Source organism: Musca domestica, unplaced genomic scaffold (genome assembly GCF_030504385.1).
Source record: "Musca domestica strain aabys unplaced genomic scaffold, Musca_domestica.polishedcontigs.V.1.1 4, whole genome shotgun sequence".
In the NCBI taxonomy this organism is placed as follows: Eukaryota; Metazoa; Arthropoda; class Insecta; order Diptera; family Muscidae; genus Musca; species Musca domestica.
The window spans coordinates 21,744,135-21,757,812 of NW_026712328.1; the positions used below are offsets into that span (position 1 = coordinate 21,744,135).

Consider the following 13,678-nt stretch of genomic DNA (forward strand, 5'->3'; position numbering starts at 1 on the left):
CAATATTTCGAAAAACAAATCGCTCAAAGAAATCAAACATGCATCCAACTCTCTTCTGATTTTTTTCTAGCGCAAGATCTGTTGTGAAGATTATATATATCTGCTAACCCCTTCTGGTACCTCTCTCACAAAGAGTCACAATTGTCTATACTTTTTTCTGTCAATGATTTTTTACAACTTGCTATGTCTAAATATTTTTCTTAACCAGAAACTTGATATCAATATGGAATGTATAATTTTGCATAAAATTGGATAAAAATGTTCTATTTTCCTGTAATTTTGCCCAGATCAATATTACTATCTGTATGTATATATCTAGTAACTCACACGCATTTTCAAATTTCTAAAAATTATCACATATCTCATGTAAAGTGAAGATAGTAGTCGATATAGTCCAAACCTGGCACGTCGCAATATTTGTATCATATTTATTTATGTCCGATACGAAATGGACAATATTGACCCATTCCTTCGAAACCTACTCCATAGAGGATCAAAATTTTAAATAATCATAACAGAAGTCAAGATATATTTAAATAATCGAACAATGGCTAATGGGTATACATCTGTCGGCAATATCGACCGATATGTTTTAACTTCTTCTCGTACATTTGTGTGCCATTTCCCAAACTAATTCGGTATAATTAAATTTACCTTAAGTCGTAGGGTGTAAAGGTTCGTTTCTAAAGACGTCTTTACTAGTTTTCTATATAAAAATTATTAATATTTAAATTTAAATTAATTAAAATTAAATACTTTTCAAGTGAATATTTTGATTTTTCTCAATTGGTAAAATATTATAAATTTTTCAATTAGAAAAAACATCACATCGGTTGGACCATACATAATGAGAATACCCTCCTGCCAACATCATATCAATTTAAATTAGTCGTATCGATTTTAAGAATTCCTGCCCTGCCTCTGCTATTTAAAAATATTTAAAGTGGCTTCTATTTTGAAAAAAAAAAATAAGTCAAGCAAAGCAACGAAATCTACAATTCAATTAGGCAAACGGATACCAATACTTGGAGCAATGGGAAAATCTCTCAGCGATAGGGAGGGACCACCATGCTTGTAGAAATGTGACGGACTATTTAAAATGCAACTGTTTCCATGGGAATTATAGAAGAAACGGCTGCATTTAGTAAAACCAAATCTAAGTGTAAATCTTGCATGTTTTCATTTTCTCCATCTTTAGTTTTCAAAAGGAATCTAACCAGTTTCGAATAGCACATGCATCGCTTTGTCCAAGTGGTCGAAGTGTGTGAGTGTGTTTTTAGCATTTCAATGTGCCTTCTCATTTGCTTAGTTTTACTGGTACTCGTATCTTAATGTCCGATCAAATGCACGTTGTATGCGACTGGTGCAAGTTATAGTCTATAAATTATATGCAATTGCAACATTGTTGCAACTTGTTAGATGTGCTTAAGTGGTTTAAAAATGTTAAAATGTAAATTAATGGACATTTATATAAAAAAGCAAGACGTGCACAGTGCTACGGAAAAATATAATTTTTAAAATTTGTATGCCATTTATGATATATAGTGTGTTTATGTAGTTTTTTTATATAGCAGTTTTGACAGTTTAAACTGACGTCTCTACTCAGAATTATTTGGCAAATCAGCATGATAGATTTACTCTAGAACAACGTTTTCAAATCGTGGAAATTTATTTTCAAAACCCATGGTTAAGCATTTCGTGAAGTTTAAGGTGCACATAATCGTCCGTCGGAGACCACCAGAAAGAACGTTATTACCAAATTTCGGAAAAGAATGAGCAGATTGCGCACAGAAGAAAATATTGTTGTCGGTTAGGCCAGTGTCGAGAAAATGGCAATTTGTCGATTCGTCCTGCGCAAGAAGTTGACTTTGTCCATCGACTTTATAGAAACTTTTGCGTAAGGATGCCTTACAAAATTCAATTGGTGCAAGAATTAAAGCAACACGACAACGAATTATTTTTAAATGTTAAATATCAAGAAATTAAATGTGCCATATCGGTCCACGTTTTCGTATAGCCCCGATATAACGGTACCTCCCGATATTCGGTATTTTCATGATTTTAGCGACAGTATTTACAGGAATTATTTCAAATCTCATATTTAAAGTTCGTAATGGGTACTACACCCTATTACAAAAAAAAATTCTATGCAGGTTCAACTCTTCTATAGCTCCCATATAACGGTACCTTGCGATATTCGGTATTTTCATGATTTTAGCGACAGTATTCACCGGAATTATTTCAAATTTCAGATTTAAAGTTCGTAATGGGTACTATGACAAACATTTTTTATGCAGGTCTACGTCTTCGTATAGCCCTCATATAACGGTTCTTCCCGATATTTGGTATTTTGGTAATTTCAGCCACATTATTCACCGGAATCGTTTCAAATTTCGTATTGGGAGATCATACAGGTTACTACAACCTATGGAAAAAATTGGTTTATTTTCATGATTTTAGCGGCAATATATACCGGAATTATTTCATATTTCGTATTTGAAGTTCGTAATAGGTGCTACAGCCTGTGACAAAAAATTTTGTATGCAAGTCCACGTCTTCGTATAGCCCATATATGACCTCCCGATACTCGCTAATTTTATGATTTGTGCGACATTATTCACCGGAATTGTTTCACATTTGGTATTGGAAGTTCATAAAGGGTACTACAGCCTATGGCTGCTTTTACTTGTTATTGCTAAATTTTGAAATTTTTGTTAAGGGAAGTTACAAAAGTATGTAAAGAAGTTACAAGTTACAGTATAGAAAAAATACTTAAAGGGTTGTTATTTCAAATTGTAACCATTTGTTGGGGAGTTTCTGCAAAGATGGGGATAATATTGCTATTTTCGTCCCTAACCTAAGTCTTATCTAAATATTATGGTGTTTGAACTTTATCGGAACTTTATGGTGCACTCACTTATTACAAAATCTTCAATTTGTATCCAATTTTTTTTTAACTTTTGTAGGAGGAATACTAGGAGGAGTGAACCAATATTTCTCATCACTGAACTCGTCTAAGTTTAATTTTGTTGGGTTTCGATGCATCAAGTTTGGATAAATCGGGGCGCACAGACAGGCAGATAGACGGGCATGGCAAAATTTTCTCCAAATATCGTAAAAACGGTTTCGTTTAACTAGATCTTACGCACATTTTGGCCGCATCCAATGGTGAATGACTTCTGATTGTGTAATAAGGTCTATTAACTCTTTACATTGTTAAAGACATATAATTTAAGAAACACACATATTCAAATTATCACATACCTGCAACATTGAAAATAAATTATCTCGACCCGTGCCACCTCGAACGTAATATCTGCATTACTTCGCGTATGAAAATTTTCAGCCTTTTGGATAACTCGTACCACTGTTCAATTCATAGAAAGCCACTATCTTCAAATCGCCAGACAGCATGTTCAGCTGGTTCATTAAAGCAAGTGTTTACTGCAAAAAAAAATAAAAAAAGAAAGAAAACATTTTAGATATCAAAACTATTCTCCTCGCCATCGCCACAATGTGGGCAATTAAAACAGACAAAGCTGCAAAAAATATTAATAATTTATAAGATGACAGCGAAACAACCTACACGAACTAAAAACAAACAGCACTTTATTTTTACATTCAAACATGACATGTGGAATTCTTTTTCAAGTAGCAGCAACAACGTTAATTGCTTGCATAGTTGATTTAAAACAATGTTGTTTTTTTATTTTCTTATTAATAAATAAAAATATTGAAACTATTGCAGACTGACTGAAACGACTTCTAAAAAAACATGCCCGTTTTTAGACATTGACTTTTCCGTACGGCCAGCATTCTTAGACAATTGGGTTATAATAAAATATGGTATTTCCTAGAAACTAAAACATTTCACTTTTTTTTCCTGTTCCCATCACTTACATTGTGCGTCTTCTTGCCATTTAAAAAGTCATCGCCCCATACATCCTCATGGAATGGGCCATACTTTTACTACCACACCACAATGTAAATGCCATCATGGCAAAGAAAATAAAAATGGCAACATAGACATGACTAAGAAAAACACAAACAAAATAACAAATACGCTGGAATGAAAAGCAAACAAACAAAAAAATGGCACAGAAAGAACAAATCTAATAAAGTAATATCGCGCACGAGTAATTTTAAGCAAGTTTTCCATTTAGATAATGGAAAAAGTCCATTTGGCAAAAACAAAAAGAAACGAAAAACAAACAACTTCAAATGAAAACGGAGTACCGCAGTGTACGTTTTATACATACGAATTCCTCTCAAACAACATGTAATAATGTAATTGTATGTAGGCATGCGTGTGTATGTATATTTTGTACAATATCTATCTTACAGTTATTCTTATGCACGTACATGATTTGGGTTGAATGGAAGTAAAAATATACGTAGATTTGTATTAAAAGAAGGATGACCGAACACAAAGACTTTGTTCACTCCCACATCTAAACGGACTATTCATCTAATGTCAATGGGGCTTGTCCTTTTCGTTTGATGTCAAATAAGTTCGGAAGAGAAAAGTTTGATTAGAAATTAAAGCTATTCAATCAATAAGTTTGGTAAAAAAGGAAAGTTGTATTTGTCTGAAACATAGTATTTAAGATTATTGCGGTAATACTTTGCAAGGACTATGTTCTGATTAAGATTGGATAAAATAATATTACCGTTTTATAAAAGTCGATACACATGAGATACATTAAATTGTGATATTTTTCTAATAATATATTAGAAGATTAAAATAGCAGTATAGATGGGACAATAGTCAATGTACGTCCTCAGCCTACTACTTTATATGTATATACAGGGTTTTAATTTTTACATTTTTTAATTTTATTGAATGAAAGCAAAAAATGTCGGAAATAGCATCAAATTTTAGAATAAGTTTAGATTTTTTCAAATTGGCCTCCTTTGGCCCGAATTATGGCCTTCAAATGACTGCGGCCAAAATGTTTGCGTGCCCAAGGGTATATGTAATATAACCTCCAGAATATTTTCGAGATAATGTTCGGCATTTATTCTGAATCCACGGTCGATTAATACGAGCGGAGAGCGACCATCGGCTTTTATGGCGGCCCACACCATCACCATGACCGGCGCTAGAGTTTTGGTGGCCAACCGAAGGTGCACATTTTCAGCTGACCTCTTTGGCAAGTAAACACGATCATTTTGTTTGTTTACAAACTGCTGGACAACGAATGTTTTCTCATCGGAGGAAAACCAAATTCGGCAGTTCACCACTTTCGGCCAAGCGAAGCTAATCTTTAGCTCTTTTGAGTCCATTTTCTTTCTGTTGCGGTTTAAGTTCTTGCACTTTTTGGAATTTCAATGGCTTTACCCCGAGCTCATTTTTCACTAATTGCCGGATAGAAATTTACGATATGTTCAGTTCACGAGCCATTTTTTAGCCACTGCGACGCCGGTTTTGATCAAGTCCCTTCTTTACTTTTCGAACCATTTCTGCTGATGTTGCTGTTTTCTTCCGTCCACTTCCTTGAAGTCGGGCTAAGCGGAGCGTATGTAACGAGCGATGGTACGAAACACAAAAGATTTATTCACATTTAAATGCTGGAGTGCTCTAACGATAGCCACTTGTGGTTTTCAAATATAAAGAAATCACAATATCACGCTTGAATTCCATCACAAATAACTTTTTTGTGGGAAATCCGCACCAAAATGCTTTTGAGTGCTTGTGAACAATATAATGAGCTGTCACTGGAATAATTTTAACAGCTGTCGGACGAGTGGCTTTGAAATGACAGCAGTCTGAAGTTGGTTGCAGTTGTTTCATCTCACCCTGTATAGTTACTTTTTTGTCCGGAAAGACTCTGCTAAACATATTTTAAAAAATTTGCATTTTCTCAAAAAGTATTCCTCGAAACATATATGAGAACAACACCATTGTTGGTCAAGATATAATTAAAAATGGTTAAAATTTTTAGAAAGTCCGTGAAAATATATTAGGGTTGGCAGAAATTTGATCACATGAGACATCGTTGGCAAAGTACAGAGTCAAGATTTTTCAAAAAGGTCGATTTTACAGGAGTTATCAAAATTTTTTGTCAAAGGAGATAGTAACTCCAAATGCAAAATTTGGAACAATTATAGTGAAAAATGTGAAACAAATAATAAAAATCCGTAATATTTTAATTTCGCATACGGACTAAAATTGAAGCTAATATTCCTAAATTATGCTCTCTATGAGATATATAAATCTCAGTCGTGTGGCTGCAATTGATATATATAATTTGATAAGGTCTACGTTTATTTTATCGAAATAAGGGTTTAAAAGTACCCCAGTTTTTTTCGGACGAAAGAAGTTTCAGGGCATTTTTAGTTAACCTAGCAAAATCCGTCCACCTGCCTGTGCGCGTTATTTTCCCATAAAACTTGGAGATAGGCAAAAGTTTCCATGTGGTATGGGCCATACCTTCTGGTACCAAACCCACATAAGTAAGATATAAAATTGAAGAAATTTGTTATTTCCTTCTCTACAATTGTTGTGATTCGTTCAACATGACCCTGTAAAGTAACTCCTTCCCGACTTTCTTAGAAAAATGAGCTAATTATGCGTTTAGACCAAAATCCGCACCAAAAGGTGACTAGTTTTGGATGTGATAATAAAAAAATTATATTATTTATTAAAATCGAATGACACAAAAGAAGTACTCTACGTAATTCCACTTCCTAATAGGCTTCACATTTTTATACCCTACACCACAAGGTGGTCAGGGAATTATGTCTTTGTGCATTTGTTTGTAACAGGCAAAAGGAAAAGAGATAGACCCTTAGTTCATTTTGATGATCTGCATAGAATCACTTTCTGAGTTGATTTATGCATGCCAGTCCGTCTGTCCGTCCGTCCGTCCGTCCGTCCGTCCATGTATTCTTGTGAACAAAATGCAGGTCGCATTTATTATCCGATTGAGATGAAATTTTGCAAACAATATTTGTTTGGCCCAAGGACGAACCCTATTGAAATTGGAGATAATCGGTAAAAATTTAGATATAGCTCCCATATATATCTTCGTCCGATTTGCCTTTTATTGTGCACCAAACGTTAGTATCAGCCCGAATAGTATGGAATTTTGCACATTCAATCAAATTTACCTACACCCGTAATATGCACTCCGTAACAACGATATTCAAGGAAATATATCAAATACCACTCAGAAATATCTTTGCCAAATTTTATCGAGATCGGTTCAGATTTGGATATAATTCCCATATATATCTTTATCTGATTTCAAATTAATTTTGCACCAAATGGGCAATACAAGTCCGAATTTAAAAGATACAAATGCTTCGGCGTATTTAGTCTTTGAATTTTAAATTATAATTATAATCATAGCGTGTGTGATTGAATTCTCCCATAAAAACTTTTAATTATTAAGTGGAGCTCAACTAAATTAGCAAAGTGGTGTAGGGTATCATAAAATCGTCCCCGCCCGACTTTAGGACTTTCTTTACTGGTTTCTTTTTTGTCGGTCTAAATATGAAAAATTTTGAATGTTTCGAATTTATTACACCATAGAGTGGTAACATCAATAGCAAAAATGTGCAAATCAAAAAATTTTACAGTCAGGTTGTGCTTTAATTACTCAAAAATTCTACGTCGCAATTATGTATACATAAAATTATATAAAATTAAAGGCCCCAAAAATATAAATATATTCTTCGAAGTGTAATGGTCCTACTCATGTTCATATTTCCCTAAACGATTTACTTAACGATTTTTGAAAGACAAGTCCAGTGAAATGAGAAAACTTACTAATTTCCAAAAAGAATAAAAACATAAAATAGTTGTATCGAAAAGAAATTAAAAACGTCAAATTGAGTTCAAAGTTAATCTGAATTTTCTAAACTTATTTCTTCCTAAGCCCCATCACCAATTGGTGAAGGCATACACGCACTTAGAAATCAGAAATAATGTTAATTACCCACATTTTTAAATAAATCAATAAAATCGAAAGAAGCTAATAAATAAAAATATGTATGCAGCATTTATCTAACGTCACATGACCCATAATAATAATCATCATCATGACAATAACTACAGACAATAAAAATTAAATATCGCAACCCTGCTGGGCATGGGTTTATTAAAAGGAACACAGAAATAAAACTCAAAAAACAGAAGCAATAACAACACTTACATTAGCTTGCAAAACTAAAAGACAAGTCAGCAATGACTATTCCAAGAAGATGAAAAACAACCAATTTAATCTACTTTTGGCGCCAAGTGTGTTATTATTTTTGCTTTCCTTAAGTTCGCGGCATGGTTGAATCCTCCCCCCTTGCAATGATTTTCATAAGAACCGTGATGACTATCGGAGACTTGTGGACGTCAGTGGCTTAAGTGAATAATACAGACAAATATACCAACTGACATTTATTTAACATCTTCTAGAGCTGAGGGTATAACGATTATATTACGCTGAGTTTGTAAACCCCACAAAAAAAAGAAATAATGCCAAGACAAATATTTCCAAAATGTCCATCATCCCTCCAAAGTTTCAGCTTTGTCAATTGTTATATTTGTTGTTGTTTCTCTTCGTTTTCGCTACATTGTTTGCTGATTTGCATTTTTTTGTATTTGTTACAATTTTGCAAATGTAATGAAAGCCACAAGCAGCCATTCTGTAAATATGTAAATTAAAAAAACTCTACCAAAGAAATGGGGGAGTAGACGCAATTTATTCACCGCAAACTATTTTGTGGATACATTTCTATTGGGTAATGAAAATACTTTTTGTGCAGGATTCACAATGAAATAAAGAAATGTTGTTCTTTTTCGCGAAAAAAAGGGAGTGGACGTCATTAGCTAGAAATCGTTTAAAAAGAAAAGCGGGAAAAATATCCATTAACAACCGTTTTTTAGGAAATGCAACTAATGTTTCACAGATTTGATTAAGTTAATGAATTTTTTTTTTTTTTTTTTTTTTGAAATAAAATATATAGAGAATTTAGCGCCCTGTTTTTTTTTTTTTTCACATGACTAGAAAAGGCATATCTCTGGATAATACAACTATATAAAATACAATAATGAATACGACTAAAACAAAAAATAAATTTTAGACTAACATTGAAATATGTAACACTGTAGACTAAGTTTTGGAAAAAAAGTGTGACTCTACTTATACCAGATTAGTATCTCAAAAACAAAAAAAAAATATTTTAGCCTTTAAATTTGTTCATCAAAAATCCATTCATTCAGTCTTGAAAATGAAGTTTTAGAGGCATATTAAAAAAGTAAATAAATTGGTTGCTGAGCTAGTACCAATATAAAAAACAGACCTTCTTGTGTGACATATTGGGCCCATAGCCAAATCGCCATTGTGGCCATATTCATCCGTTCTACTATGGGACCAATGACATGTTTTTGAGACAAAACAACAGGGAGGTGGTAGACCTTCCGAAGTTCGTTTTTAGGCGCAATATCTACAGCATTTCTTCGAATATAGCTGCAAGAATATAGATATAGCTCCCACATATAACTTTCATCCGATTGCATATTTAAGCCCCTCAGTCTCTTAATATGATCTCTATGACAATGAAATTATGTACGATGTATTAGATAAAGCTTAGAAATACTTTTGACAAATTTGATCGAAATTGGTTCAGGTGTTCATATAGCTCCCATATATATTCCCCTTAAAAAATTTGTAAAATATATACAAACCGTACTATTTTTGTCTAAGTAGGTTGTATCTTGGATCATACGATACAATTCCGTTATGAATAAAGTCTGTCATATTTGGACCTATAGCTGACATATACATATATTTTATCCGATTTCAAGCCGGATGATTTTGGACGTTATTTACTTAAAAATATACAACATATAATCACTTATTTTTTAATAGAATTATAATATATATTATATTGTCGGTCCAGAATGACTTTTCTCTTTTTCATACTCGTTAAAATATGTAGTTTATAAGGACGGATCAGATGAAGCTTCTAACTTGAAGACTCTGTCTTGCGCCAAGAATACCTTTATATCTTTTATTGAATGCTTTTCGATCCATGCTTTAATATAGTATCTGCATAAATGTTTTGAGTGAACTTTTTCATGGTCGTATAATATTTGTCGATAATATTTAATTCACATATTGCTGAAATATGTTTATTACATTTGTGAGTTAAAAAAAAAAGCAAAAACAATATTAAACAAGTAAGCAAAGGCTACAGTCGAGCGGGGCCGACCGTTGAATACCCTACAACACTACAATAAACCATACAGTTTATATAGGCGAAATACTCGACAGAATTCCACAAGATATTGTGACAAATAATAAAAGAAAACCATCAGGTTTCGTTCTCTAATTTTCGAATAATAGCAACTTAAACTAATTTGCTCATTTCCAATTTATTGGTAGATGTTGCACGTTAATTGTCTTCCTAGATCTGGAACTAATATTTCCCAAAGACCTATAACCTTTCAGAAGTGGCAAAAGATTAACATTTATTATTGGTTTTTGACTGAAACGCATCTATATGAGATACAGACATTTGACTATATTCTTCAACGAAATCAGCGTTAAAAAAAAGTCAGAAGTGCGTCTTTCCTGTATTTGTGAATTCTCCAAAAAGTCACTGGAATGGACATTTTCGTATTTTGTTTACAAAACTTGGCAAACTATTTCGCACATTGAATATTTTTGGATGGCCATCCGAAACGGCTTGGCTTTTGCAATGTGCGGTAACCCCCATTCAAATGTGCGTGAGGATCGGGCGATAATTACGACCTGTCGACAATTTTGCAGTTTTTTGGTCCATTTCAACCCCTAAATATATGGCGTTCATCTCCAAAAAGAGTAGGCTTCTATTCTAACCCTCATCTTATCCCCATGCAAAATTTCGTAAGGATCGGGCCATAAATGAGATCTGTATATGATATCCTGATATCCTAACTACTTAGTTTTGTCAGCTGTAGAAATATTACCAAATGTTTAATTCAAAAAAAATGAAAATATGCCAAAAATATGACAAAATTGAAAAAATATGAGAAAATTTTACAAAATCAATATTTTCATCTTTAGAGAGATAATTTTATGCGATTTTTTTAGACGTTTTTTTTTCCTGACAAGAGGCCATTCTGAATTAATGAGAACTGTCGAAATCAGTTCAGCCGTTATAGATATATAGGAGATCTTTCAAGCATATCTCCTTTGATAGACATATATATCGCTCATATTTTGCTATATATCCGATTTGTTGGATGTTAACATCAATGTAAAGATCAGAAGTAACCTTGTCATGGCTTCGTGATTTCGCCGGGATTTAAAATATTCGCGGTTTAATGAAAAATTTTGATTTTTTTCAACACAAAAGATATGGTCTATTTTACCCGCTAGATATTATCCGATGACCACCCAAATTAGTAGGCTTCTTCCCCGCCCTAAACTCTATCTACATGCGAAATTTCGCGTCGATTGGTCTATAATTGCGACCTGTATAGCTACTGCAAAATCCGACATTTTTTCAGTATTTGGTCCATTTCAACCCCTAAACATTTGGCGATCATCTCCAAAAGAAATAGGGTTCTATTCTGACCCTAGCCCCACCTACATTCTAAATTTCGTGAAGATCGGGCCATAATTGCGACCTGTAGAGTGATTACAAGTTAACATGGACAGACGGACAGACGGACAGACGGACGGACGGACATACATAGCTAGATCGACTCAGCTCGGCGAGCTAGGAAGATCCATATATACTTTCCTATGTGGGAAACCAATATTTCGAGGTGTTACATAATTTTTGGCCCAATCAAACTTATAATACCCCCAACACATAGTGTTGTAGGGTATAAAGACGCTACACCTACACATTCACCCCAAGGAAAAGTTGCAATCTAGATTCCCAACATACCAAAATGGCTTGAGAATAATATTACAATAAGCTTATGAACATAAGCCTTAAGCTTGAGAAAATCTTGAGAAAACATTGAAAAATGTTTGTATAACAAGTATAGAATAATCGAAACGGAACCCTTATTTATAAGCTTATACTTGAAATTGTAGAATAAGCTTACAAGAATAATATTATAATAAGCTTATTTTTGTAATAGTATAAAATATTATTTTTTTTTTAGTTTTTAATCATTTTTAACGTTTTTTCTTGATGGACATCCCAGTAGTCACTGCCGCATGTGGCCTTGATACCCTGACGCTTTCTTCTCCCTTATTTGAACTTCTGCATCTCTTCCACTAAGACTACACATTTATTAAATTCCTGCAACTTTTTTGATGCTTCCAATCTGAAATGGGATTGGAATAATTTATGTGAAAGATTCCCGGATTTATTATTCATCCATACCTTAAGGGTTCGGTCCACAAATGGGTCCTAAATTCGCGTGATTTTGTTTTTTGCCAAAGAAAATAATTTCTTGCTGACAATTTTCACAAAAAATCAAAACTAATTTGTCAACAAGGGACAGACTTGAGAAATGTTTGTGAACATAAGTGTTTCTCAAGCATTGTTGAAAAATTATATTTTTATAATATTGTTCTCAAGCTGTATTGTATTTTTGGTATGTTGGGTTATTATTATAAATAAGAATTAGTGTTAATAATTTTTATTTCTAATAATAATCTAGATTTACAATTTTTGCCACTTTTTGCGATAATAATATAATGTAAACAGTTTTTTCTTAGCGCCAATAATAATATAAGGCTTGATTAAGTTTATATCTAAGGAAATTCCAAAAAAAAGCCTTAAACTGTTGCCAGATTCTAAATTTTTGTTTTCGAGGTTTTGAAAGTGTAATAATTAGTAATAATTTAAAATTTCGTATTTAGGATTTAAGTGGATTTTGTGGCACAAAATTGTCTACAGCCCCCATATGCGGTTCCTCCCGATATTCGATATTTTGTGGATCTTAGCCACACTTTTTTGTTATACGTTTTATTTATACGTTTTACCTCCTGTGGCAGAACTTTGTCTATATAGTCCTACTTTTTCGTATAGCCCCCATGCTGTACCTCCCGATATTCGAAATTTCGCCTCATTTTCTAACTGAAGAGATTGAAATTGAGTGTTTATAATATGGCCTATCTCATGTGACAGAACATTGTTTTTCCATAGCCCCGATATAAATGTACTTTCCCATGTTTGGTATTTTGATGATTTTAGTGGAATAGCTTAAAATTCGGTATTTAGAGTCCATAATTTATTCTATATTAAAACTTTGTCTCTATACCCCCTTCTGATATTCGTTATTTTGACGATTTTACCCACATTTTCTAACGTTATTAGGGAAAATTCAGTATTTGGAGGAAAGTATAAAAAGTTCAGCCAGGTCGAACTTAACGGTTTTTTATTTTGTCTAATACACGCGAATAATGAAACCGCCAAAATGGAAATTTTTAAAGTTAAATATGTAGAAATTTATGCTTTTTGAAATGGTATTTCTTTCTCAGGTACATTTAATGCTAAACATTCAAACATAAATATCGACATATTTACTGGTCAGTAACCCGGTTCTATATTTTATTCGAAATATGTAACTCCTCTCAGATACAATTAATCACCATCATATATTACACAAAAATATGCATACCAACATTTATTTTCCTGCGTTCCACTCAAAACCATGTAACCATAAATAATCGAAAATTATTGAATTTTATTTAAAACCAAATAAAGCAATTGGATAATTTTCCTCATC

General features: G+C 33.0%; 2 long non-coding RNA genes across 2 annotated transcripts in view; both read right to left on the minus strand.

The window, feature by feature from the left end:
* The window catches only part of LOC131804290 (uncharacterized), a 51,558-nt gene that overhangs the window by 13,408 nt on the left and 24,472 nt on the right, over positions 1-13,678 (minus strand). The window contains exon 3 of the long non-coding RNA XR_009343057.1: positions 3,265-3,444. This is a non-coding gene — a long non-coding RNA (uncharacterized LOC131804290). The remainder of the gene's footprint in view (positions 1-3,264; positions 3,445-13,678) is intronic.
* On the minus strand, positions 12,085-12,460 carry LOC131804289 (uncharacterized). Its single transcript, XR_009343056.1, has 2 exons — positions 12,328-12,460; positions 12,085-12,268 (listed from the first exon to the last, which is right to left on the minus strand). It is a non-coding gene; the product is annotated as an uncharacterized LOC131804289 (long non-coding RNA).